We start from the raw sequence: 22,232 nt of genomic DNA, 5'->3' as shown, positions 1-22,232 counted from the left end.
TGTCATGTGTGTTTATCTTTAATTTTGTTTTTTGTTTTTTTTTTAGGGCGATGGTAAGTTAAACAGCTTCATTTGAAGGAGGAGGACAACTGAGTCCTGCCAATCCTCACAGACCTGGCAGCATCAGCCTCCAACTCCTGGGAAAGAATGGGGCACTCAGGGATACCCCCAGGAGACTTTTAGTAAAACACAAGAAAACCTTGCTACAAACTGGAAATTTCTTGAGTCTGGCTCTTTAGACCATTCAACCATCTTGATACTCTCAACCTGTAGATTTCTTCTACCAAATGGTTTCTCTAGATTTTGGTGATCAGTGTCTCAATATTCCTGTTGATAGTCAAAACGTTTTGGAAACCTGGGTTCATCTCCCATTTATTCCATCAAGCAAGGATGGAAAAGACAGGGAATAAATGAACTTCCTATGCTGTTGACCTGTTAGTTCCTACGTCACTGGGACCTTGAGACCAATGTTTAGGATGTGGGGGCTACAGTGCGGGGGAGGGGGGGTAGTGTGCTCGCCTGGCTTACACGAGACTGTGGGTCCATTCTCTAGCACCATACAGCCGGACACGAAACCAGGTGCAGAAGCAGGTGCCTATAATCCCAGTACTTGGGAGATGGAGGCAGGAGGATCAGAAGTTCAGCGTTATCCTCCACTATTACTCAGGGAGTTCAAGACCAGCCTGGGCTAGAGATACCCGCCCCCAAAATAATAATAGCCTTCAGACCTACCTTTTTAAGTAACATAAGAAAAGTAAACCACCCCCTCTTCACAACCAAATCCTTTTTCTGACCTTGAACAGCATGGAATGGCTTTGTCACCCAAGTTGGTCCGGACTCAGCTTTAATTCCTATTTCTAGAAGGGAAAATCCGGTTCACTTCAGTAGGAAAAAACATGTCACAACAAATGGTTTCTAGAACAGTGCTGCTTGATTCCAGTTCAACGCTGTTTAAACGTCTGATGGTGACCCTGGAAGGGACTCCCTAGCAGGTCTGGGATGGCTACCCTGACGGAGTGGGTGGAGCTGGCTTCCAAGGGTAACTGATCCAAGTATTTCTTTTACACTTCAAGCTATGGTCCAGACCCAGGTTTCTGTTTGATGGTGAAAATCCATCAGGATGACAACGAGCAACGCCTTCCTCCAGGAAGCTTTCCGTAGACACTAAGAAAGCCAAGATAGAAATGAGGGAGGTACCAACTCTCCTGTTTCTCCCTGCCTTTCTTCGTCCTGAGAACCCCACCACATAAAGACTTATGGAAACAACAGAACTCTGTCTGTTACCGCTGACAGGCCGGCATTCTGACAGATGAAGGGTAAGGGCCACTGGAGCAACAGTCCTTCCCATTTCTTGACCCAAGTATTTTTTATTCCTCTTGTCGCTTTCTAAAAATAAAATCAAACAATAACAACAACGAAAACCCTAGCCAAAAACAACAACAAAAAACCCAGCATGGCCCCCAGAATTCAGGAGACAGACATACCATTTGGGGCCCCACCCAGGCCTTCTGGCTCTGAACCTGACAAAATCCCAAACGAGTATTCTATGTTCTCCAAAGGAAAGGAGCTGGTTTGAAAGATTCTTAGACAGCTTCTTGTTTTGTGCCCTGTGAATCTCCTTCCTCACCTCTTCCGTAAAAGGCAGAAGTGCATTCCTGCCCCAATCTCTATGAGAGCCAAAGCCGAATGCCTAGCCCAAAGTCTGGTGCATCAAGGGTGCGCACTTCGATCTCTTCACCCTCCAAAGACCATTCCTTCCTCTCCCTTTCTTCCATAAGTAAACCTCACTTGTGGCTAAAAATACAAAAGGAGAACATCTCATTAGAGAAAAAGAAGGAACAGACAAATAAGGAGGGAACCGGAGATAACCTGGGAAAATAAACTTTTTTTATTTTTTCACAGTGAAGAGTATACACACAGCCTGCTGGTGTGACTCACCTTTCAAGTGACACTTCAACCTTGGGTCACAGAACTACGGGCATGGTCACAAGCATCTTACAGACTTGGGATTTCTTTGGCACCAAACTTGGCTATAAATTATGGATAAATGGCAGAGAGGAGGTTATAATGCTTAAGGGAGCCCAGCCACATGCCTGAATAGTTCTGTTCCCATAAGTCCCTACCCCTTACCTAGGGCAATCACCGTCTTGACAGCACTCATCTGTTCTAATTAGAGTGGTTATTTCCCCAGCGCCACGCCAAGTAGCTGGAGGCTGAGGAGGGTGGCTTGTGTCTTATTCTCCTCGGCACTGTGACAGACAGAACTCAATGGCGCCTCTGTCAGAGAGTCCTCAGTGATTGTCTCTGATGCAACTAATCTGCTTCTACACAGAATCACCTTCTTTTATGGTCCTGGCTCCTAACTTCATTAGCCGGCTGCTAAACAAAAGCAGTGAGAAAGGTTACCTTTCTCAGGAGTCCTGCCTGGGTCAAAGAAAGTGCCCAGATGACTCCAGGATGGTCTCCAGTACTTAGCTAACATTCCACGAGGAAAAGGCTTTAAAAAGGAAGCTGACCACCCAACTCAGGCTCTAGGGAGGAGTGAGTGAGTGAGTGAGTGAGTGAGTGAGTGAGTGAGTGAGTGTGTGTGTGTGTGTGTGTGTGTGTGTGAGAGAGAGAGAGAGAGAGAGAGAGAGAGAGAGAGAGAGAGAGAGAGAGAGAGAGAGAGAGAGAGAGAGAGAGAGAATGCGTATACCATGTGGATGCAGTGTCCAAGGAGGCCAGAAGCGGCAGTCAGATGCTATGAAACTATAGTTACAGGTGATTATGAGCTGCCAACGTGGGTCCTGGCAGTGAACCCAGGTCCTCTGGAAGTGCAGCCCATGAACCACCTTTCTAGCCCCCTTTCTAGCCTTGTGAATCTATACACTAGGAAGATGTAACGATGTCAAGATCAGCGGAGGGAGCTTATCTTCAAAAGTTTTCAAAGCACAGAGAGCATGACGGGATCTTTCTGACAGCTGTAACACATAAGGCTTTATTTGCCTGGAAGCCTCGTTTGTCCCACAGCTGCGGTCACTGTGGCCTCGTGACTCCACTGAGGAAACAGAACCAACCAACTGCCCAGTCACAGCCTCAGCAGGGTTGATTTCAAAGTCACTGTGTCGGGGAGGACGGCCTTGAACTCCCGATTCTCTGGCCTCCACAGACCCGGTCTGAAGTTCCTTTACAAACTTGAGAAAACACCCGAGGGCCCATTGACATTGGCCAGGGCTGGCACGGGGGTTATTTTCCTCATCATAACCTTGCACAATGACCTTAAATCTCGGCAAAGGAGCTAAAGTTCAGTACTTGAGCATGAGCAGAAGCCAACAGCAACCGACTGGGCGGAGGACAATGCCTTTGCCTTTCGGGGCTCGTGTGTAAAGCGGAACTAAGCAGCAGCTTCCTCTGCATCCAAGGAAATGGATGGAGGAGGGAAGAATTAACTTCCAACCTTCTGTTTGCCTGCACCCTCCATGTTCATGATTCACGGTCCTACCACACTCAGGGAGCTAGAGCATCAGGAAATCTGGTCCTGCCCAGGGGAGGGGAAGAAGCAGTGGGCCAGGGCCAGCTGTGTCTGGCTCTCTTCCAAAGAGACGGACCATCTTTCAATAAACTAATGTTTTAATTTAACTCCACCCTGTGAAAGGGAGTCGGGACGGTGATTAGACACGGAGATGGAATCAGGGGAAGCGTCTAGGATGGCCATAAAGAACACGCACACTCACCTCCTCTGTGGAGTGAGGAATCGGGAGTGAAATGGCTGACCAGGATGGGGGCGGGAGATGAACCCTGAGAAGGCCCTTCTCCAGGGGAGGAGGAAGGAAGCCCAGCACAGCTGGTGGTGGGCTTGGCATCTGTCATCGGAACAGTAAACCCTTGCAGAAATGCAGGTGGGTGGGGCTTGGGTCACTTGCAAAGTCTTGGCCTTGGCCCAGCTGCCATGGGAAACAGGTGGCTAGTCACCACCCTTCACCACCCTGGAAGGGATGAGATTTATGTCACACTGGAGTCCTGGGCAGGACAGCATGCTTCTGTGGGGTCTCTGATGTACGGGGCAGTGATCTGCTCCCCAGAGCTAGTAGGCTCCTTTGCAGGGGTACATTTGGGATGAACATACAGCTCCCAATCTTCCATTCTGTGCAGTCTAATATAAACCCAGGTGTGAGGGCTGCCATGGGAACATGAGAATAATGAGGCTGAACTTGGGCCTACCCTGCCTGAGGACATATGTTCTCCTGGGTGCGCCCCCCATTACACACACACACACACACACACACACACACACACACACACACACGCACGCACGCACGCACGCACGCACACGGGTAAACAAAGGAGGCAGCTGTAGTCTAGCAGTCAGGGGAGTCCAGTCGGGAGTGGAGACTAGAGGAATGCTCCTCAAACACCAGTGCACTGGGTGGGAGATGGTCCAGGTAGGGGTCTCTCCCTTTCCAGAAGGTCCTGCAATTCCCAGGTCTTTTCAGACCAGAGGAGCATGACGTTGCTGGTGGTGGTGTCCTTGAAGGTGGAGAAAGGATGAGAAAGGATCTGGCAGCAGGTCTAATATGTTTGGTAGTTACTATCCCTTCATCTTAACATACAGAACCAAGAACATCCCAGATTTCTTGATGGCACAAGGCTTCTGGCTGTGACCTTGCTACTTGGTAGAAGAGAGGTCTCCTTGACATCCAAGAAGATGCCACCAACACCCTATCTCCGAATTAATAATGCTGAGCGGAGCTGCAAGGGAATATGAAATCATCAAAAAATAAGCTTGAAATGAGTAAAGTCGTATCTGAAACAGGAAGAGGATGCTGTTTCCCAATCTCCCTCCACAGAGCAGATCCACATCCTCAGGTCCCCCGGGTGTCTGGGGGTGGGGGTGGGGGGGCGTGCAGAAGGGGGCTGAGATGTGATGTACAATCAGTCACCTGCTTCCCTCACAGCTCCTGGCCCCTCTGTTCCCTGGAGCTCCAAAAGAACAGGCGGGGGCCACAGAGCTCATTACTACCAGCCAAGCGTGAAGTCAACGGAGCTCTTCCACGTAGCCCAGCTAATAACCTGCTGGTCCTTTGAGGACCACTCATCCCAGTCTATCAATGGTCATGTCACAGGAGGGGGGCAGAACCCAGAGGCCACCAGGAAGTACATGCAGAGAGGGCAGGCGCTTTTCCTTATCACTGGTCATTATCACGCTAACATCACAACATAAACAAATGGGAAATGTCATTGTGGAAATGCACAGGATTGATTCCCCATGAGGTAAAGAATTTTAATTAACCAGGAAAGCTCATTTGAATTGATCAAAAGGCCGAACTCTCAAGTATTTACTATACTTTTTACACACACACACACACACACACCCTATTTTTTAAATGCATAAATACCAAGAAGCTAGGCTTAAAGGGTATTGACAAGCCAACGTCTTGGAAACCTGCTTACTGAAGACGTAACAGAAGAGCATCAACAGACCCCTGGGAAGTGTTCTAGAAACATGCTGTCCAACACTCTCCAGTATCAATTGGATTACATTCCTTTTCGTATATATTGTCATGTATGTTACTGCCTGCTCACGCACTTGGGTCTTGAAAGTCTAAACCTAATGTATTTGTGTGTGTGTGTGTGTGTGTGTGTGTGTGTGTGTGTGTGTGTGTGTACACGTGCGTGAATGTATGTGTACACATTCGAATGCATTTGTACATGTGTGAAGGTCCAAAAACCCCTTGAAATAGTGTGTTCTCTCCTCCTATTGTGGATGCTTCAGCAACTTAGCTCAGGTCATCAGTTTTGGTGGCAAGCACCTTTAATGCCATCCCACTGACCTGATTGATTTACTTACTCACTCACTCATGTACTTACTTATTTTTGCTGTTTCTGGCCCCCAAAATGAAGCCATGTAACAGTGTGTAAAATAAACAATGTTAACGACAGACCAGTATAACACGTCAATGACAACCTTTACTAGGCACACAACTACATGAAAGGTGCTTCCTGGGTTGGGGAGAGAACTCAAAGTTCCCTCCATGCAAGCATGGGGACCCAGGTTTGATGCCCATATCGACATTGTTTTTTTCAAAGCCAGACATGGCAGCGGGCACTTGCATTATCAGGGCTGGGTAAGTAGTGACAGGGGGGTTCCTGAAGCTCCCTGGCCGGCCAGCTGATCTGAACTGGGGAACCCCAGGACTCAGAGACATGCTGTCTCCAAAAAGCAGGGTGGTGGACGACTCCTGAGGAACCACACCGAAGACTGACTTCCAGTATCCTCACCCACACCAACACCTGACTGTGTGTCCGCACACACAGGTGTACCGGCGCATACGCAAATGTAATTTTAAAACTTTTGGAGATCTTTACTTAGCATACATGGGTCGTTTTGCCTGCATGTGCGTCTGTCTGTGCACTGCCTGCAGAGGCTGGAGAGGGGTGTCAGGCCCCGGAGACTGGATTACAGATGACTGTTAGCCACTACATGAATGCTGGAAATTATGCCAGGATCCTCTGCAAGAGCAGTCAGGGCTCTTAACAGCTGAACCATCTCTCCAGCCCAAATAACGGCTGTTTGGCTTTTTGCTTTGTTTTCTAACGTTCCTCTGTGTGCACTGGCGTACTCGTTGGAGCTGCTGTGCTGGGTGGAAGCCGCAATTCCCCTGGGCCTCACAGCTGTAAGGCGTTCAAGTGCAAGCAGAACCCGGGGCTGGTCCTCAGCTCAGTCTTCCGTCGCCCTCCCCACCTCCCTACCGAACAGCTGAGTTGGCCGGGTTCACTCTAGCTCAACACAAAACCGCCCGCCGGTCGTGTGGTTATTTTAAACCCAAACCTGGAAGGACTCATAAATGGTATCTGTGCACCCTAAACAGTTTACTTCACTTAAGTTTTAACAATTTACCTTAGCACAACTATTCATTCCTCAGTCATGTAAACTAAAATGCAGGACCTTTCTCTCCAGTATGGGTCTTCTTCCGGCTTTTGAGATCTCTCTGGGCAAAACCACACCCAAGGCCAATGTCAAGTTCCATCTGGGAGGCTCTTTCCAGGTGGTGATCCACCACCACCCCAGCTGTTTGTACCAAGCCTCAGCCACACCTAAAGCAACAGACTTTTAGAACATGTTGTTTTCAAGTCTCTACAAACCATGTAATTGAGCTTTCAGAAAACATCTCCCCATTCAGCGTCTCTTAACAGCTTACTCAATGTTTCATACAACATAACCAAGGGAGCTCATGCATCCCAACAAGCTGAGAGGAACTACAGCTGACCAGTAGGCACGGGAACTCACCCGCCGAGGCAGAAGGAGCAGGGGAACCAGACAGGGAATCACAGCCCCTTTATGCCTCAAGTGGACCTCTTAGATAGAGAGGCAGTCACTTTAGTCAGTAGCCCCAGTAGAGGCAATTAAAAGCAATACATCATATCCTGCCCCCAACACACACCTGTAAGTACTCTGGGGAAAATGGTAGGTTTGCCCACCCGAAAGCAAAGCAGTATTAAACAGGACAAAAGGACCGAGATATGACAGATATGATTGAAGTCACCACAGCCCCCTCAAGTCCCAAGACGCCAATTTTTTTTCCCCTATAATAAAGTCAAAATAGCCCAAGGATTAGATTAAAATTTATAGAAAGTACAGGCCCAGGCCTTCAGACATGGAGCCCACTCAGTGAACAAGAAGTCTCAGGTGTGTATTGTTGTTACCTCTCCATTGTTAGCTTAGCAACGTGCAGAAAGCTCCTGTGGACGGACAGATGGACGGATAAATGGATGGATGGATAGATGGACAGAAAGACTAATGATGTAGCAGAAATGAATCCTTCAGTCAAGTGACTTATTTGGCTCCAGTGGCCTCCACAAATGAATCGAGAGTCTGTACCCTTAGAGTTTTCCTCCCCCGAAGATGAATGAACTCTACTTCTGCCAAGAATTACAGAGAGCCCAGAGTGAAGACAAAATGTCGGAAGACAGGCAGAAGGGACCTTAGCAAGCATCAGCCCTGGTGTCAAACAGAAACACCAGCTCCTCTGTAGGGAAATCCTTTCCACGTCCCCCTCCACTGTGGTCACTGCAAAGAAGACTCAAGTGTGGATTCTTTGTTAAGACACAGAGAAAACTGGGCATTAAATCCAGCAGGAAGATAAAATGGCTACCTTCAGTTTTCAATACACAGGTAAAAGGAAAAACGTCTCCAGACTGGCGGCCGCACATGCTGAACCGAGGCAGGTGCAGAACGCATACATGTATGGATGTGATGGAGCTGAGCAGGAAGGCAAGCCCTGAGTTGGGCACAGCTGTGGTGTGGCTCCACCTGACACATCCGTCAGCAGACCCAGCTTTCACTCACTCTGTTCTGATTACAAAAGCTACAAGGTACTGAGAGAAGACACACCCAGATCCAAGGGAACAGACAACACTCCACAAAGAAAAACTATTGTTTTTAAACAGAGGAGCCCGACAGTCCAATTTGGTCTCGCTTACTTCCTCCCCAAAGCCCACCTTCAGTCCGACCGACCTTCAAATGGTCAAGCCTCCACTCTCCCCCAGGCTGCTGACATGACCTCTTGCCCTGACAATTTGGAAACATGTATCTTAAGATATGTAAGATAACCCCATTTCTTTCCTGATTTTTTTAGTTTTGTTGTTGTTGTTGTTGTTGTTTTTGTTTTTTATTTGAGACAGGATCGCAAGAAGCCCAGGTTGACCTTGAACTCACTACATAGCCAAGTCTGGACTTAAACTATTGATCCTCCAAACCTCAGTCTCAACACTGGGATCCTCAATGCTCTTTTTAAAAAACGTGTAGAAAGTCAGTGATTTTGCTTTCTCAGAGCCTCGGTTTTGTTGTCTGTGAAACGGAAGCATGAGATCCAGTTTCAGAGAGTCGTGAGGACCAAAGATATTTAATGGATTTATACATCCTACATATGGTAACTCTCCAACCACGGTAGCTGTTTTTTCCATTCTTCCATGGGGGGGGGGGGGACATATATCTTTGATTTATAAAAGTGGCAGAGTGAAAAGTTTTAACACCTAGTGTTAATGAGATACCTCCTCCATCTGGCAGGATGCTGCGTGGCCAGACCTTTCCTGGGAAAACTGGGCCCTAGACAGCCACGGCCCTTAAAGCGAACCTGAGGAGTCTGTTCTGCCAAGGAACCAAGGGATGCAAACAGGGCACAGGAATGCCTCCATCAGTGGTGATACTGTGACACTAGAAACAAGAAATGGCCAGCAGTGGGGGAAACGGCTGAGTTATCTCCATAACTGTGTGAGTTAATGTTTCCGCAGCCACAGAAAACCAGTGACAACACGATCACTTAAAACCCCACCACTGGAGAGGCTGAGGCAGGAAGACTGTGAGTTCAAGGCCAGCCCGGTCAACTTTCACATGGCCATGTTTCAAAACACTTAAAACATAAAAGTTACAATTTTTACCCAAAACTCTGGTTTTCAGGTTGTGACCAATATTCTTAAAATACACACTCACACAGCTGAATTGTACATGCTCATATCTAAACACAAGGAAAGATGTAACGAGTCATGGTTGGTACTTCCAGATAGTGAGGCTATAGGTAAGTGCACTTAAAAAAAAAAAAAAAAAAATACAAGAGTAATCTTTGTGCTTTTGGAATTTGGAATGATGAATCTGTTTACTTTGAAATCAGAGAAAGTGCTATAGTTGAAAAGTTTGGCTAGACCCTGTGGTACAGGCTTCTTAAGTCCGGCTACTGCAAAGGCTGAAGCAGGAAGAGAGCAAGCTCAAGACCAACCTGGGCTGCAGACCAAGTTCGAAGCCAGCCTGGGCAACTTAGCAGGGTCATATTTAAAAAGGAGAAAAGGTGGGCTCCGGTACAGCCTAGAGTGACTGAAGCCCTAGGCTCAATCTCCAATACCACAGAAGGGTTGTTTGGGGATGAGAATGCAGTGGAGATGGAGCCTGGGGTGGTACCACACAGGTGCTCACAAGTCCATTTCCAGGAAGGCCAACAGGAAGCTCACCCTTCCATGAGCAGACGCTGCCACATACAAAGGAGGGACAGAGTACAGTACCCTCAGCCCTACAGCTGGCACAACATTCAGCCTGCAGCCATTTCCTTACGACCTGGGCACAAGAGCAAGGCTCATTTTCATGTCCCAACATTTGCATTAAAAAGGCCGCCCAAACCTCAAACCACATTTAAATTCAAGAACAGCATGGGATCCTGTAGCATTTCTGTTTCCCTGGCAACCTTATCTCCGTCGTCTTTCATCTCAGCCCCAGATGAAAGAGTCCAGGTGCTCCCAAGTCCCTGAAATCCACCGGGATGTTGGAGAGGAGCAGCCCCTGGCAGAAAGCTTGCTTACGGAGAGACAAGTTCTAGCTAATCTGCTCACACCAACTCCACTCCACAGGAGTGCACAGGGCAGAGGTTCTCAGCTGTTAGGTTTTCCTTTCCCCAAATCTTAATTTTAGCATCATATAAACATAATTAATCTTTTTCATTAAGTGAAAGGAGGAAAGGAAATTACATTGAAGATTGCTATTTTGCTACCTAGCGCCAATGTCTAAATATTTACCTGTTCTTTGCACCTCAGGTCCCCTTGAACCTGAGGTGGGGACGGGGGCATGTGGGCCTTAATTGTCCACAAAATGACCTTCCAAGGCCAACAATTGATGCCTGGGTGCTATGGACTGAATATAAACAAATCAGCGGACAGGGACAGGCTGTTCGAGCCTGGTGAACCAGCGAAGTTTGAACCCCAAAACTCATATAAAGGTAGAAGAGGAAAACTAACTCTACAAGTATTTTGTCCACTGACCTCCACATACACACTGTAGCTCATATGCCTGTGAGTGTGTGTGTGTGTGTGTGTGTGTGTGTGTGTGTGTGTGTGTACAAGTAATACATTTAAAAAGAAATAAATAGGTTGGGCATAGTGGCAGGTAGATCTACGTGACTCTGAGGCCAGCCTGGTCATAGCGTATTCCAGGCAGCCTGGTGCTACATCATGAGCCCTGTTTGATTCAGTAAGGAATTAGACAATTTCCAAGAGGATGCAAAGATTTAAGTCATCCATTCTTGATTCCCAGAAGTACACAGGGACTTAAAACTTTCGGTGGCGCTTATGTCCACCCCTCATGTCATTGTTCTAAGAAAATGTCTGACTAGAGAAATAGAAAGATGGGGTGCATTTAACACGCCCCTCAACATCACCGAACTATAAACGTAATGGAGACTTACCACACAAACTCGGCAGTGGTGGGTCTCAGAGCTCATGGGGAAAACGAATGTTGACTCAGGTTAATGGGTCCAAACCACAGGCTGCAGTGTCTAGACTGAAACGGGGAGTTCTGAGGCTTGTCTGGACTACCGAGTGAGTTCAGAAGGCTCTGTCTATAGCTGTGTGTGTAACTACAGAGAAAGACACACAGACAGACAGACACAGAGACAGGCACCATCTGCCTAGCATGAACAAGGCTCTGAGTTTGATTCCCAACACTATGGAAGGTGAAGGGAGGGAGGGAGGGAGGAAGCGGGGAGGGAGGGAGGGAGGGAAGGAAGGAAGGAGAAGGAGGGGAGGGGAGGGGAGAGGAGAGGGATAAGGAAGTTAAAGGTTTTTGTTGTTGTTGTTGTATTTTGTCCTCTTTATGCCAGGAGAGGCTAATACCTACCTAGGCCAGGCTTCAGGGGCTCTAAGCCCCTGGGTGCCTTTTGCCATCTCACTGTCAATCAATTGCCTATCCTAAGAATATATTAGCCCCGGCAGCCATGCCTCCTCCCCTCCTCTCAGGTTCCTCCACCCTACCCCACCTGCCCTGACATTTGCAAACCAAAGTCATGAGGAACTTTCCTGCCTTCACATTACATTTCCCTGGGTCAAAGCAACTGATCCCGCCAAACAAACCTCAGGGTATGCAGTGCAGGGTTTGGTGCCCTTTCCAGGTTCAAAAAGGAGGCATGCCCCTCGGAGAGAGTCAACACGGACCTCTCCATAGCTCCCTACCTATCCCCAAGGGCCAGTGAGTCCACCATAGTCAGCACAGGTACAAGTTAACACCGCGTAAGCCTGGGTTCAACCCCTCCACTTAGGAGCTGTCGGCCAAGCACATGACTTTCTTTCTGCCCAAATCCAACCACCAATGAAATGGAAACAGTAGCGACCTCCCCCACAGGACTGTCATGAAGGAGAAATGATTAATAGATTTCAAGTACTAAGAACAGTGCTGGGCACAAATCAACTGTTCATTAAATGTTAGCTTTTGCTCTGTGTGGGTCAAATCTACCTGACTTACCCACCCAGTCTCTCGACCATCTTTATCCTTCTCATCCACACAGTCAATTCACAAACACAGACTGCAGCAATTTTTAAAATTATGACCTAAGAAATGCCACCTCCTAGGAAGTCAGCATGGAGGCCTCAGCTAGCAACAGCTTTTTTCTAAAGGACATCTGGCTTCAGCTGATAACATGCCAGAGCAAACTGACACCGGTCACATGCAGAAGTCTAAAAGGAGAACGTGAGCACAGCATGCCCACTCGGAGGGTGGTCCTTCCACATTCAGAGACAGCGCCAGCCTGCTCTCCTTCTTCCAGCCACCAAGTACAGTTCATGTGGCCACTTTTGGACACAGATTTCTATAACTGGGAATGTGTTATATTGAAACCTTATCCCTAGAGTCTTGTCATCTAAATAAAGACGGCAGACCATTCCAGGACGCAGAGAGTCCTTCCCCCAAACAGCGAGCAGATAGATAAGGACTCTGGGAAAAGAGCAGTCATCTCAGCAACATCAATTCCTTCTGGTCACATAGAAACCCCGCCCCTTGCTCAAAAAGGATCCCTGACTGGAAAGGAGTGAGCCTTTGGGGGGAACCTAGTGGCTTATATTATAGCAGAGCTGCCCGCCCCATCTCCGTGAGAGACCTTCCATACCTCTCCCAGGGTCCCAGACTCCCTCAGAAACGGAGAAGCCAGTCAGCACCCACCCATGCAACGCTGTCTCTTCCTTTGTCCTACAAGGATGTTCACTCCCCAGCTTTAAAACCTGCGTTGCAGGCCACCTCTCCCAGGGGGCCACTGTCCGCCTAGATTCACCTATTTCAACCCAGGGGTTCCCTCCTCCTAGTCACTCAGATCATTAACTCTTTCATAAGTAGACGGGATCCAGCGAACATCTCAGATTCATAGTTCTTATGGGAATGCACTCTCCACGGTAACAATGTCTCATCGGAAACACAATGTTGGTGTGGATGAGCCACAGTGTAAGCCACGTTAGTTGTTTACATTTTTTCTAGTGGCCAGTCTATGTAAAAAGAAACAAAAAAAAGTAATTTGGGGAGGGGCGGCTGGGTGTGGCAGAGAACGAACGCCCTTAATCCCAGCACTCAAGAGGCAAAGGCAGGTGGACCTCCTTGAGTTTGAGACTGGCCTGGTCTACATAGTGAGTTCCAGGCCAGCCAGAGCTACACAATAAGAAATAAAACTCTAGCCAGGTGTGGTGGTGCACGCCTTTAATCCCAGCACTATGGATGCAGAGGCAGGCAGATCTCGGTGAGTTCGAGGCCAGCCTGGTCTTCACAGTGAGTTCTAGGACAACCAGGGCTACACAGAGAAACCCTGTCTTGAAAAACACAACAAAAAACAAAAAGTAGGAGAGGCTCTGGAAGGAGGTGAGAAAGAGGAAAGGAATGTCAGAATATATTGTTATGAAAATATTTTTCAATAAAGAGAAAAAGAATAACGATCCTATTATAGCAACTTAATATTTTTAAAAAGTAAAATATCTTAGTAGTGCAATCCACTGAACCCAATGCATGCAGAGTATAGTCCTGTCCGTGTGAAACCAGCATCAAATTTAGTAATGAGATGTCTTCACTCTGTCGTTTATGTTGAGTCTGTGGAACCAATGTCCTTCCCACTGGAAGACAGATCTTAAGCGAGAGCAGTCGTGTTGTGAGCCGTAAAGAGCTGTGGCTAGAGAACTGGGCATGGTCTCCTATGCTGTGACTAGAATTCCCCCAGAACCCACAGTTCCTCCCTACACAGTCAGTATCTTAGTGTGCACGAGACACCAGCTATCAGCAGATCGACAGATCTGCTGTCAGAGCTGATTGGACACACAGCCGTGGAGAGCAGCACAGCTCTGCCTCATGCAAATCTCTGAGATCTAGGGGAATCTAGGGGAATATAACATGCCCCTTCCCACCCCTACCCGAGAGAAGCAGAATAGAACACGAAAACAATCAGAAAGTGTTCACAGCATCTTTGTAGGAAACAAAGTACAAATTAGTGTAATTTCTCAGCTTCACAGGAGGATGGGCAAAAGCGTTCTGAGCAGAGTCTCTGTAAAGTATTAACTCCTTTCTCCCCAGTGTGTGTGTGTGTGTGTGTGTGTGTGTGTGTGTGTGTGTGTGTGTGTGTGTGTGTGTGTGTTACATACAAGCTGATGTGTGGTTCGGTTCGTGTGTTGGATGCCTGGTCCTTAGTATGGCAATGGAGAAGTGTTAGGTCCTTTAAAGGGCAGACCCTGTGGGGGGTGCTGCCTCTCAGATGGCTTAGGATTAAGGCAGCCTTCACCTGGACCTCATGAGAACATGTCTTATAGATGGCTGGACCTACCCAAGGCTTCCTGTCTGTCATGTATAAATGGCCCCTGTCATTGTCTATCATCCGCCAAGATCTCACTAGAGCTGAACTGAACTTGACCTCCAGAGAACTATGAGCAAAATAAAACTGACTTTCCATAACGTTACGGGCCTTGAGGGCTTCGTTACAATGAAAGGTAAGTTAACAAGCCAACTCTGCTAAACGATGGTCAGCTGGACGAGGAGAACAGCACTTCTGGATCCCTTGAGCTTCAGGCTTCCCTGAGCTGGGTTTGAATGTGTGGCTAGTAACAGAGGCCTCACTTTGCTTTAAACAAAACGGGAGAGGAGGCATGTCTGGAACACCGGCCATCAACAGGCCAGCAGCTGCCGAAACTGGGTAACGGGCAGATGACGGTTCACCATGATGGTCTCCTTCTGCGTGTGTTTAAAACTTTCCATAATCAAGTTTGAAATACTGAAGCCACAAAAAGGAGAACAGCTCTGTTTCCTTCCTCTCGGCACACGTGTCCTCAGAGGCCGCGTCAGCAGATCCATTACTTAGTCACAGTTGGACCGACGTGAAGGAAGCTGCTTTCTTCTACAGAGGACGACATGCAGACCCAGTAGCCACACTGTGCTGCGGGGCAGCCCCGGGCTCCCTGAGTATCTGTCCATCACAAGCCAGGGCAGGTCCACAGAGCCCTTTCCTGAGTTCACACTGACCTCTCTGCACAAGGCATGATGAGCTTGCTGCTGCTCAGTTTTCTTTAAAGAATATAACGATTTAGTCTTTGAGAACGTCATACGTACACGCAACATATTTCAATCACGTTCACCGTCTACCCTTCGGCCTCAACCCCTCCCAAATCCTCCACCTAAGCCCCAATCCTGCATGTCATTTTTTTTTTTAAATAACCTACAGAGTTCAATTAGCATTGCCCATAGACTCACGAGTGGCGCCATTCACTGTCAGGTGGTCAACCTATCAGAGACTATGCCCCCAGTGAAAATGGCCACCAGCCCCTGTTAATGCTCCTGGGCTAGGGGTAGTGGCTTGCGAGCCCCTCCCCACCCATGCTGGAATGCTGACTGGCTTGCTCTTGCTCACGCACAGGCTACAATCCTGTCAGAGCTCCCACACACAACTCATCTGAAGACCCCCCAACCTCTGACTGTTACCACCTTCCCGCCCTGGGAAGAAGGGGAGTGACGCAGAGGTCCCATAGCTGAGACCTCCACGGACACTTACTCCCTGCATGCTGACCAGTTTTGAGTCTCTGCATTAATCATCATCCGGGGCACAAAGAAAATCCAGCAGGTGACCCATTCCAAGTTATTAAGTGACAACAGGCTTTATGATAGGAGGTCCCTCCCCGCCGGGTCTGGATGTGTCTCCTTTAAACTCACAAACTGAAATCCTAGCTTCCAGTGTTATGGTTCTTGAGCTCAGAGTCTGTATAAGAAAAGGCACGAGGAAGACGATCTCTCTCCACCATGGAAGGACACAGCTAAGCCAACGCCTGCAAACCAGGAAGTGGCCCTCACCAGCAACAGAAGATCCTGGTAGCTTCTTCTTAAGACTCCCATCTTCCCAAACTTTGAGAGATGATCTTTTTTGTTGCTGCAGCTTAAGTTAACACAGCATCTTCGCATTGTTTCAAATGAGTGTGAACAAGCCCTTGCAATTTTGAACTTTGTTAAGCATGACACTAATAACCCCTCAAGGGAAACCCTGATGAGCAACCATTTAACACCACCGAAGATCCTGAGATACACCAGAACCTCGGACCATCCAAGATGAAATGGGTGAGTCTCAATGAAAATCACCTTCCTGCCCATTTACAACAGCTCTTTCCAACATGAATAGTAGCTAAAAAATAACAACTAAATGGTACAAACCATGCCGATAACAAAGAGCTCGGATTCTGCATTCTAACACTTAAGATTGCCCCATGAATTTCTCCCAATTCCCAATTTGCACCCTCGTGAATGGTGTGTGCACATGTGTACATGCCTTGCTCCATGGCATCTGGAAAACTGCCCTTTAATAAAATGAAGTACTTGGATTGCAATAGGCTTGAAATCCAGGCTTGGATTCCAGAAAACCTTTCCAAAGTCACAGAGAGTCGCCTGGCTTTTTCTAAAGGGATGAAGGACCGAGAACTATAACAGGACTATAGTAGCAAACAGCGCATCTACTTCAACTGCATCAGCTCCACTGGTTAACTTCCACGGGAATTCTTGAGAGGAAAGCGTCTAAGTTAGGTTGTTATCCCATCCACAGCCTCGTCTTCATCCTGGATTCCCTTTTCCTACCTGGGCTGTTCTATTCCAATCCGGGTAACATGAAGTCTTTAAGGAAAGAAATGGATATCACTATGACCAGCAACGAAGTCAACTTCAGGCCAGGAGAGCTTTCCTGAACATAATAAAATAGAGGTCACACAAATCAACTCGTTAGGAATAAAGACACGCATGCCCAACTGTAAGGAAAATCCCTCTTCCTGTCTGCGGCTTTAAAGCAGACCCTGTGATTCACGTCCAAGGAATCCAAACAAGAGCCTGAGTACCAGAGGTCTCTATTTGCACACACTCCAAGGCACCCCCCCCAAATCATGGCAGCTGGAGGGCTATTCTAATCAGGTGGGTATCAAAGTCACACCCCTGTCCCAAAAACATCTTTGGGCTTCAAGACAATACACATACACACAGAAGACCGCCTCTGGCTCTGAGCTCAGCTATGGGTGATGGGCGCCCTGCAGCCTAGAGTTAGGTTTCAGAACTCCACAATCATCTGAGTGACATTAGCTGGGCCACAGAAACAGGAGCCCAGAAAAGGCAGCTTTCTATCCCCAAAAAAGTAAACAAGGAAAGAGGAGACAGGAAATCGCTGACACAGGGCATAATGTGTATTTACTTGGGTATTGAGAAAGATATGTGCATAGATATGCACGTGTATGTGTACACACACACACACACACCCTCGGGTGGGCTGGGTAAAAGCAAAAGCAAAGCAAAGCCTCAGCCAAGCTTTCCCCCACAATTGCACAGATCACTCACCCACGGCTCCAAAGGAAGCCGAAAAGGAAGTCGTTGGGTTGTAGCTAAAACTCTTCCTCCCACTTGCCTCCCATCCAGTGCTAAATTTGAGTCTCTGGCTTAGTGAAGGAATCAGTGCAGCCACAATAAGTCTATGGAGCACGTACGAAAAGCCTACGATGTGGATGTTGGAAGATTTGAATGTGGGATGGCTCTGTGCTCCCTCAGTAGAGAGCTCCCCCTCCCCCTTCCCATCCCTCCTTTCTGCTGGGTATCTCCTGTGCTGGGCTGGTCCCCCTCTCCATTCAGGGGCTTTCTGATGCTGTCTCCTCGCCTCTGGGGGAGGGGCACTGATTTCCTGAAGGAACAGTACACCCATATTCTCTGTCTCTGTCTCTCTCTCAACCCCACGTTTGGATCACTCTCAGACCTCTGGACCTGAGGCTGTTTTCAATTCTACAGAGACAAACCGAATAATATCCAGTACACAGTACAGCCCATACCCAGCTGGTAGCAAGATGCCAGAGGGCATCAGGAAGTGCCTGGCCATTCTTCAAGAGTTTATCTCTCAGAATCCTCATCCCTTAAGGGGTTCAGTAAGGGAAACTTTACCAACCTTTGAGGTCTCAAAAAAAAATAAAAATAAAAAGATCATCAGTTTCTAAAATACAAGAGTCATTCAGAAAAATAAGAAGTCTACGAAACCAACAGCTATAAAACCCACTATCCAGAAACACCACCAAAAATGTCGGTTTATTTCCCTCCAGGATTTTTTTTTTCTTCCCATAAACAGATAGATTATTACAAACAGTCCATGCCTGCTCAACCCAGTAGTCCCAGCATCTAGACCAGCGGCTCTCAACCTTCCTAATGCTGCAACCCTTTAATAACAGTTCCTCACACTCACACTATGGTGACCCCCAACCATAAAATTACTTTTGTGCTACTTTATAACTGAATTTGCTACTGTTATGAATCATAATGTAAACATCTGATGTGCAGATGGTCTTGGGTGACCCCTGTGAAAGGGTAGTTCGACCCACCAACCGGTCATTATCCACAGATTGAAAACCACTGATCTGGACAAAAAACAAGCTTCGTGGCCCAGGTTTCCCATCAAGGCACTTGCTCTTAGAAACAGAAACTACCATTGGCTCAGGCTGACTTGAAAAGAAACCATGTCTAGGAACCGGATGGACTGGAGCGTCAGGGAATGGGGTCCTAGCAAAGCCAGGGCAGGCACTGCTAACAGAGACCCAGATCAGAGCCCCTCGGCCTCAGCGAGGGACAGCTAGGCTACCTTCCTAGACCAAATGACCCCTACACAGACCCCTTGGAAGGCCAGGCCAAGGAGACACCAGAGAAGTAGAGTCAGCAATGCTGCATGCATAAAGCATTCCCCCACTCACCAAAACCCACCCAAACCCGCCGAAGCCTCCTCGGCACGGAGCCCTTCACATGCTGCTTACCACACTGACGTATCTGAATCTGTCACACTTTGCTGCACACAGCTGCTGGCCTCTGACCCCACTCTTAGACTTCTCCATCTGTGAGGCCTAGGTGAGCATACAGTAGGTGCTCAAGAAAATGCTGGCTGAACAAATGGGCTAACCTTTACTCATTAGGAGGAAAAGGCAGCCGCCCTCACTTTCTTCTATTAAATTTCTTCTCTTACTGAATAGGCAGAAAGGGACGGCTCGCTCCTGGGCCTGTCTACACTCTCCTGCTGAGTGGCAAAGTCAAGGGAAATGGTAGGGTGGCGGATCTGTATACCGCTTGGTCGGTCTGTTATAATTTTCCAGGGACCTAAGTTTGGCAAGCCACGTTCAACTTGGGAAAGGGGAGGAGGTCAACACTTTAATAATGAGCGCCTATGTGATTTGAACACACAGTCTCACACTTCAGAACCACGGCCCCGGACAGCCAAGCAGGGCCCAGCAGGAACCAGGAGCTGGTTCTGCGGGAGAGAACTGCACACTTCACTGCGGTGAGCAGGTGCTGAGCAGGTGCGGTGCAGGTGGGGACCTCCCAGGAGGCCAGCTGAACCGGAAAGCAGAGAGAGAGCAGCAGCCCCTGTGGGCCACGCCCTCTGGAGTCTCTGGGGTGCCACCCACAGTCCTGCCCGGCTTTTCTCAGGCATGCTTTCCTGACTTAGAGCCACAGGCGCAGGCTCAACCCATCATCACCCGGCCACCAAGTCACTGGCCCTAATTAAGGTTGCCGGAGACACAGGCGTGCCCACCTCCTTCCAGCAAGGCCTGCCTCTAGATAAAGGCCTCTCCACCACAAACGCCAGGGGCTGGGCTCTCCAGGCAGCTCCCCGCTGGCCTTTAATTTGGTGGTACCCGGACAGTCTCATCTGAACCCAGCCATTTAAGATTGCCAAACCTCTCTCTAATCGTTGGGAATGCCCACATCGGGATTGAGGGACACACAGGATTAGAGGCTACACTCTGCAAACGAGCCCTTCATTTCCCCTCGGGTTTGGAAAAGGCCTATGACCACTGGGTTGTGTCCTGACGGGAAGCGCACACACTCACAACCCCTGGGGGCTCAAAGGAATTACAGGCCGCCCGGAGACCTTGCCTTTGTCAGGACACCCATCACATCTGAAATCTGCAAAATCTGGAGCGAGCACTCTTTCATCTTGAAAGCCATTAGTCACTGAGCTCCAAGGCCTGCTTCCTTCCCTCGGTAAACACCCCCACCCTCGCGGACTGAGTGGCTGCCATGTCCCACATGCCTGATGCTGCTCACCACCACTGTGAAGCGGCCACTCCCAAAACCCTGCAAATCCTTCACAGATCCCAGAGCTGAGTCCAGTCAACGCTTTTCTGCAGTGTACACTACATCACTGAGACACACTGTCACTTGGGTGACAGGATTTTACTTCACTCAGTGCCACAGAAAACAAAGGGGATTTGAGGACACTAGTATTTTCATAGCCCCACCTCACAGACAGGGACACTTATCTTTAAGGCCAATGGTGGTGACACCGGGGGAATCGGCTCTCAGGTGTCTTAATTGTGTCTAGGGAGTAGAGATGGCTTCCAACACCGTGAGCAAAAAGTTAGACCTAAAGTGTCTAAGACAGTTCTGTCTCTGGGATTCTCTAAAGATTTCTCTGCTCAATTCAGTAATCCCTGCGGTGGCGAATTCTACCCCCACCCCACCCCCTTTATTTATTAATTAACCCCTTTTTCTACCTCTACCGACATTAGTTCACACACTTATGCAAAGCTCACTCACTCCATCGCATCCTTGGCCTGTTGCTTGATTTAATCTCCTCTCCCATTTCCCACCCTCCTCCTCCAGGAAGCCGGCTGGGATTTCCTCAATCTCCCACAGGGTGCCGGTTTTGCCAGACTGATGTTAGGAAGTAAAATGCAGGCTGCGCAGACCCACGGCGGAGGTACAGTCTGTCTGTCCTGCTCTACCACACATCAGCCTTGTGATTTGAAGGAGAGTCACCGCGCCTCTGTGTGTTTCCATTATTTCATCTGTCAGACAGAAGAACCTACCTCCAGGAGCTTTTGTGAGACTTTGGAGATGACACACATAACATGCTCATCAGCACCCCCCCCCCCCCCCCGCACGCAACAAATGTTCAATAAACATAAGCTACTATCATGTTCCCCCTGCATTTCAACAACATGCTTGTAGGCATTCACCCTCCACTCCGCTTGGGCACTGGATCATGTTCCCTGGGATACCATCTGAGCCAAGAACTACAGCTACCTCATCAGAGCTAAAATAATGAGGATGGTGATGATGATGGTGGTGATGACGATGATGACGATGATGATGGTGATAATATGGGATGAACAGATAAATGAATGTGTGACCATGGAACTGTGTGTCACACTCTGGGACTCCATGCAACTCCATTACACATGCTAAATAGATGTTCTCATAATATGCTGGACAAGCACAACCAGAGGAAAATTAATTCTAGCAGGAAAGGGCATTGAAGAAAACTACGAACGGAAGAAGAGAAACCAAAGGACAAAGACAAGGAAATGGCACAGGCGGAACCAGGTGGGATCACAGCACACGGCCGTCCTGGCGCTGGTTCCCCAGAGTGCTCTAGCATGGGAGGAAGGGTCTCATGTGTGGGGGATGAATGGTCTAGAATGGAAGCAACAACCTAGAATGCGAAGAATGGTCTAAGGAACGGTCCAGCTGGGGAGGAACGAGCATAGAGGGAATGGGAAAAATGATCTAGCATGAGCAGACATGGTCTGCCATGGAAGAATGATCTAGCATGTGTAAGTATTCTCTAGCATAATTATCAGAGAGGATTCTGGAACACACAGACACCTTGAAACTGAGTGGAAAAAAGAGGCTGACAGGGCATCACTAGTTCCTTGAAGGGTTCTAAAGATTAAAGAGATGAAAAGCCCCAAAGGCTGTCTGACTAGGGGATGAAGGAATATAATGCATTCAACTGTCCACTTAGAAATGATTCAGATTACTACAGTAAAAAAGGTGATATACAGATGAGGAAAGAAGTTTGCGTATCCATAATTAGCAAGGCTGTCAGTTGCAACACACTGAGCTAGGATCCTAAAGTCTCCAGGGCATTCACCGCCACAGCTAGACTCTAAATCCAAGATGGTGTCTGAACAGCCTCAGGAAACTG

The 22,232-nt window shown here is 48.2% G+C and overlaps 1 protein-coding gene across 22 annotated transcripts in view; it reads right to left on the bottom strand.

Annotated features, from left to right (window-relative positions):
- The window catches only part of Mtss1 (MTSS I-BAR domain containing 1), a 151,087-nt gene that overhangs the window by 71,582 nt on the left and 57,273 nt on the right, over positions 1–22,232 (bottom strand). The window contains exon 1 of one of the 22 annotated variants that reach the window (XM_076555743.1): positions 11,205–11,378. The exons of 19 other annotated variants lie outside the window; for them this stretch is intronic. The gene's annotated coding sequence lies outside the window, so the exon portion shown is untranslated. Of the gene's footprint in view, positions 1–794; positions 1,603–11,204; positions 11,379–22,232 lie in introns of those variants that run through there. 2 more of the 22 variants (XM_076555744.1, XM_076555741.1) reach the window with 2 other exon arrangements.

Source organism: Peromyscus maniculatus, chromosome 20 (assembly GCF_049852395.1).
Source record: "Peromyscus maniculatus bairdii isolate BWxNUB_F1_BW_parent chromosome 20, HU_Pman_BW_mat_3.1, whole genome shotgun sequence".
NCBI classification, from domain to species: domain Eukaryota; kingdom Metazoa; phylum Chordata; class Mammalia; order Rodentia; family Cricetidae; genus Peromyscus; species Peromyscus maniculatus.
Note: the sequence above shows the minus strand (reverse complement) of the source record. Positions and strands in the feature narration are given on the sequence as shown.